Consider the following 5,808-nt stretch of genomic DNA (forward strand, 5'->3'; position numbering starts at 1 on the left):
TACGAAGAATATGATCAAGGTTAATAGATTTGGTTGATATGCAGATAATAACCGAAAAAGGTGGAAAATCATTCTTGATCAACGGTTTAGGTATGTAAAGGCTTGGGGGTTCGAAACAAGGTATGTGACAATTAATCTTTGGACAAGTTGTATGGAGAGGAGTAGTATTAATTTGATTACCAAGTGACTAATTGAATGTTTGTAGATTGGACCAAGGTTTGGAATGCTCAAGGACTACGTGCGTGTTTTCTATAAATAGGTGTGTAACCACACTACTGTAAATGTAGATTGGCAAAAGCCGGAAAATTATGACTATTGACGCTACACGACCATTCGCTCGCTTAGGTGGTAATTCGAATGCATAGACGTGGGCGTTTGATCGTAGAGGCCACCATGAGTGAATTCATGGGCTTGGGTCGTTTTAGGCTACATGGGCTGAAATGGGCCAAGTGGGCCTATAGGCTCGTGGGCCACACACGAGTAAATCACACGGACGTGTGGAGACTATTAGGCTAGGCTGTGTAATTTACACGACCAAGGCCATTTTTGGGCTTTGTGGGTCACATGAGCGTGTGGGCCCACATGGGCCGTGTTGTGGGCTTTGGGCCCATTTTCACTATTAGACTGTTAAGGTTGCACGGGTCGCACGAGACGACTGTGGACCAACTGTTGGGTCGGTAAGTATACCCAGACCCCAATTTGATGAAATGAATGTTTTTCCCTTGTAACACCCCTCACCCGTATCCAACGCTAGGATAGGGTTCGTGGTGCTACCTGACTTAAACTCAACCAACTGTATAAAACTGGGCTGTGAAATTTTAAACAATTTAAAAACTCCTCTTTTCACAAGAAACTATCTCGTATATGGGCTTACGAGGCCCAATCACAAATCCAGGGTTGTTTGTAACCCAACCGAGACCTCATGAAAACTTAGAAAATATTTGTGCATCAAGACTCCACACACCCTTATGGGTATAGAACACACGACCGTGTGCCAGGGACATGCCCGTGTCCTGAACCCATGTCTGAAATCATAATCATTCTGCCAAAACCACACGGCCCACGAACACACCCGTGCCCTATAACCATGTCCTTCACACGGCTGATACACACGGCCGTGTCTCTTGTCCGTATGCCACAAGCATGCATACTAACTTTATGACACGGCCTGGGCACACGCTCGTGTGGCCTACCTGTGTGCTATAATGACTTTAAAAATTTAAGTGCAGGGGACGCACGGCCATAACACACGCCCATGGGTGTTAACCGTGTGTCACACACGGCCTAGACACACGCCCGTGTATCTTACCCATGTGGACAAACTAGGCTATTTCCCAAGCCTTTTTGTCACCCATTTTGCATAACCTACACAAGATCATTTCAATATATAAGTCTCATCACAATGGGCACAAATTCATCCATAGAGAGACCATTATATGCATTCATCAAAATGAATAATAGCCATTATTCCAGGCTTGATTACAAAATGAAGGGCCTTCGACTTAGGCCAAAATATGTGAATCATTCTCTTAATACAACATACTAGTCTAACCCTATACATGCCACCATCAAAAATATAAATCCAACTATACCGGGTATTGTGGCCAATAGTGTGATCGATATCTTTGACTTTAAGGGATCTTTAAGTTAAATTGATAACATTGAAAGAAGAGGGAAAGGAAAGAGGGTAAGCATAAAGCTTAGTAAGTTGCATATAAATAAATATACAACAACAATCTCACCATTAGTCATCATAGTTATAGCTAAAAGGTAAACATAATTTAACTTACTCATTTTCATCTACTCGAGTGAGATTCTCTAAATTAAGCTCATTACTCATGCTTACTATATAGGTACCTGTACCATTCACACATGATTATTCTTTCTTTATCAAACTTGATCTATAACTCTCATCATTGAAACGTTTGGAGTACTACTGGATATTCTATGAACCTTCAACATGGGATATATTGCTGATGCCATGTCCCAGACATGGTCTTACACTGGCTCTCATATACGCGTGCTGATGCATGTCCCAGACATGTCTTACACTAGCACAACTCTTAGCCGATGTGTGTTCCAGGCACGTTTTACACTGGCTATCTCTGTCGGGGCCAATGCATGTCCCAGACATGTCTTACATTGGCACTCATCTCTGTGCCGCTGCCATGTCCCAGACATGGTCTTACATTAGCTATCATAGTATGGCTGATGCATGTCCCAGACATGTCTTACACTAGCCCTTGTTTGGATGTCGATGCCATGTCCCAGACATGGTCTTACACTGGCTCTCATAATGTGGCTGAAGCATGTTGTAACACCCCAAACCTGGCCCAGAGGTTATGGCCGAATCTGATGTGCCACATTGAAGTTAAAAACCCATGTTTTGTTTTAGTGCTTTAAAAACCGACTTTTGTTAAGCTAACAAAGTGAATGGGAGCTGGGCACCAGGTAGGAATCTGTAACAGAGGAGGTGAGCCATGAAGGCTGCTTAAGTACCAAGCTCTTTGATTGGATCCAATCCTAGACATGCCCACAACCATAGCCACACTTTGTTATATCGAGTTTAAGTTTGTTTAAGTGGACGTCTTTGATAAATCGATTAATCGTGGTGTTGTGATATTTTGAAATCCAATATCGTTTTGAAATCACGTCCTAAGTTTAGCCCCTTTTGAATAATTATCAACCAATTTTAAAGTTATTAAAATTAAAATAATCCCGAAAAGAAATAAAAGAAAAGTTAAAAATGGCCTTATTACAACCCAAAAATAAATAATAAAGGAAATTTAATGAAAACCAACGCTTATTTAAAAGCCCAAAGACGATCACCATGGCCACTCTGAATCCCCTCCGGCCCAAGTCTCCACATCAAGGCTCATCTGCAAGGTTAAGGAAAGGGGGTGAGTTTGGAAACTCAGTGTGCAACAAGCCCCTTTCAGAGCCCAAAACAATAACAGCCTGTTGGGTCTAAGCCCAAATCCAATCTCAAACATGTACTGGGCCATAGCCCTTTTCATATTTCATATTTCATAACACTGGGCCGAAGCCTTTTCAAATTTCATATTACTGGGCCGAAGCCTTTATTGTAAACGGTATGGCCCATAGGCCCATTTCAATATCACATATAATGTCAATGAAAGAATGCAAGCCCATTTGGGGAGACTACTCAACCCACCATCCGCTACTCTCCACCTGTACCAACCAACACACCATGTGGGGATTAACTCGACCCACCCCGCCATAACTCTCCACTGGCAGCTTAGCTGCTTTATCATATAACTGGAGGCCTAGCCTCTTTTAATAACTGGGGCAAAAGCCCTTTTTATAACTGGGGCATAAGCCCTTTAATAACTGGGGCGTAAGCCCTTTTGATAACTGGGGCATAAGCCCTTTTGATAACTGGGGCATAAGCCCTTTAATAACTGGGGCATAAGCCCTTTTTCACTTCCTCTATTCATATAAAAACCCAACCCAATGCATTGATGAATACATCATGTGCATATCATACATATCATGTGCATATCATACATGTCATGTGCATATCATACATACCGTGTTTATCAAAATCCCATGTATTAAAATCATACATAAACCCTAGGGGTATAATGGTTATTTTTACCAAGGGCCAAAACGGTCATTTTCATGTTATAAGGGTAATCTTGTAATTTTACCAAAATTTAGGGTTTCCATGTTCATTAACGGTTACTAACAATTCATAGGTGAAAACAGTGATTCTGGCCCATTTTTAGCAAAATCGAGTTATTGGGCCTAAAACCCCTAATGGGCCCCACTTAGCCGATTTTGTCATCTAGGCCCATTTAGCCTATATCTATAACAGTATTAACAGTCTTAACATGCAATTTAACAGATTTCCATTTCCTACCAATTTAACCCAAATGGGCCCGAAAGCCTATTGGGCCCTATTTCAGCCCCTCGAGGCCCAACTTACCGTGAACGCCAAAAACACGTTCTTACCATTCCCAATGTTCCTGATCATCATCTCAACGAATTTAACTAACTAATGAGCATTCGCTTGCTCACAAGTCCTCGAAATGCCAGAATTTCGGCATTTCGGCTTTTCAGCATTTATCGCTTTAAGCTAGGAAAAAGGGTTCATTACACACCTGATTTGCGATATTCCTTGACGAGATCTCCTATGCGATTTCTCCTTTGCCGAAGTTGATGACTAGATTTTGTCACTCCGATGATCCAAGCTTTTCACACACTCCTCGATCGGTAGCCTTTAATCCTTACAAGAGATCTACTCGTTGAAGAACGTTCCAAATACCTTCCTACCCCATATCCGTTGTGAATCCAACTTAAACGTGCGTAGAAAATAGATCTAAATATTAATTCCCGAATCACTAAAATATGAAGCTTTCGGCTTTTCAGCAAATATTAATCTAAGCTATTACGAGGGTTAGTACACACCTGTTACGGGTTGAAGTTGAAACGTTTCCAAAATCAATCGCCTACGATAACCACCACCTGTCACTCAAACTTAGCTAATCCAATATCAATATATGTAAATCCTAAGCACATCAGTCATACAGAACATAAGGGCATATTCGTCATTTTACCATACAGGGGTATTACGGTCACTTTACCCTACAAGGTCTTTACGGTCTTTTTACCTATTAGGGGTATTTTAGTCATTTCATCCTACAAGGGTGTTTTGGTAAATCTGCAAACCAAAGGTATTTCAGTAATTTTGTAAACCAATGGTATTTCCATAATTTTTAAAAAGTCAAGGGTATTTCTGTAACTTTGTAAATCAGGGGTATTTTGGTAATTTTACAAATTGAGGGTATTTCGGTAATTTCACAAACCAGTGGTATTTTGGTAATTTTACAAACTAGGGGTATTTTGGTAATTTTATAAATTGAGGGTATTTCTGTAATTTTACAAACCAATGGTATTTTAGTAATTTTACAGACTAGGGTATTTTAGTGATTTTGTAAATCGAGGGTAAAACAGTAATTCTGTAAATCAAGGGTAAAATAGTAATTCTATAAATCAAGGGTAAAACAGTACTTCTGTAAATCAAGGGTAAAACGGTAATTCTATAAGTCAATGGTAAAACGATAATTATGTAAATCAGGGGTAAAACGGTAATTATGTAAATCGGGGGTAAAACGGTAATTTTGTAAATCGGGGGTACTCTGGTAATTTTACAAGTCGAGGGTATTTCAGTAATTTGGTAAACTAAAGTATTCTAAACAGGGATAATAATACGAATGGGCCTAAAGCCTATTCTCGGCCCAAATGGGCTCACACGCTCGTGTGGCCCTTTTAGCCCAAATCTAGCCACAAATATTAGATTCACCTAGCCTAGCCCAATATTTACTATAAAATCAAACAACTTATCCAATTGGGCCTGTAGGCCCATTAGGCCCACATGACCCCTTTCGACCCATCGCGGCCCGAAGTAGCCATCCTACAGCTAGAGTAGTGAGAAATACACACCTGATAGGAGACTGGAGTTAACCCACGCTCCGAGCACTCTTAGCCGACGCCCAACCCAAACGAGCATGCCATACAGCGAAAGGGATCAGCCAAGAAAGGTACCTCTACTCTCCTCATGGTTCTCTCTATTTAAAGCCAGCTTCGTATCCACTCTTATGTTAGCTTCCCAATGTGGGATCCCTCCAACATTAGAGTTTAAATTCAACACCAACTCTTGCCGCCCCCTGTTAGCAAAATAAATGCTCCTTGCTTGCCATGGGATTCGAACCCATGCCTCCCCTCAGATGCTCCACGCGCTACTTGCCACTAAGCCACAAGGCTTTTTTTGTGTCATATTTTATC

General features: G+C 41.0%; 1 long non-coding RNA gene across 1 annotated transcript; it reads right to left on the minus strand.

The window, feature by feature from the left end:
• Positions 1-2,848: 2,848 nt before the first annotated feature.
• On the minus strand, positions 2,849-5,484 carry LOC121228010 (uncharacterized). The gene is made up of 4 exons (XR_005925557.1): positions 5,467-5,484; positions 4,432-4,472; positions 4,125-4,318; positions 2,849-2,879 (listed from the first exon to the last, which is right to left on the minus strand). It is a non-coding gene; the product is annotated as an uncharacterized lncRNA (long non-coding RNA).
• Positions 5,485-5,808: the final 324 nt, after the last annotated feature.

Source organism: Gossypium hirsutum, chromosome A04, assembly GCF_007990345.1.
Source record: "Gossypium hirsutum isolate 1008001.06 chromosome A04, Gossypium_hirsutum_v2.1, whole genome shotgun sequence".
NCBI classification, from domain to species: domain Eukaryota; kingdom Viridiplantae; phylum Streptophyta; class Magnoliopsida; order Malvales; family Malvaceae; genus Gossypium; species Gossypium hirsutum.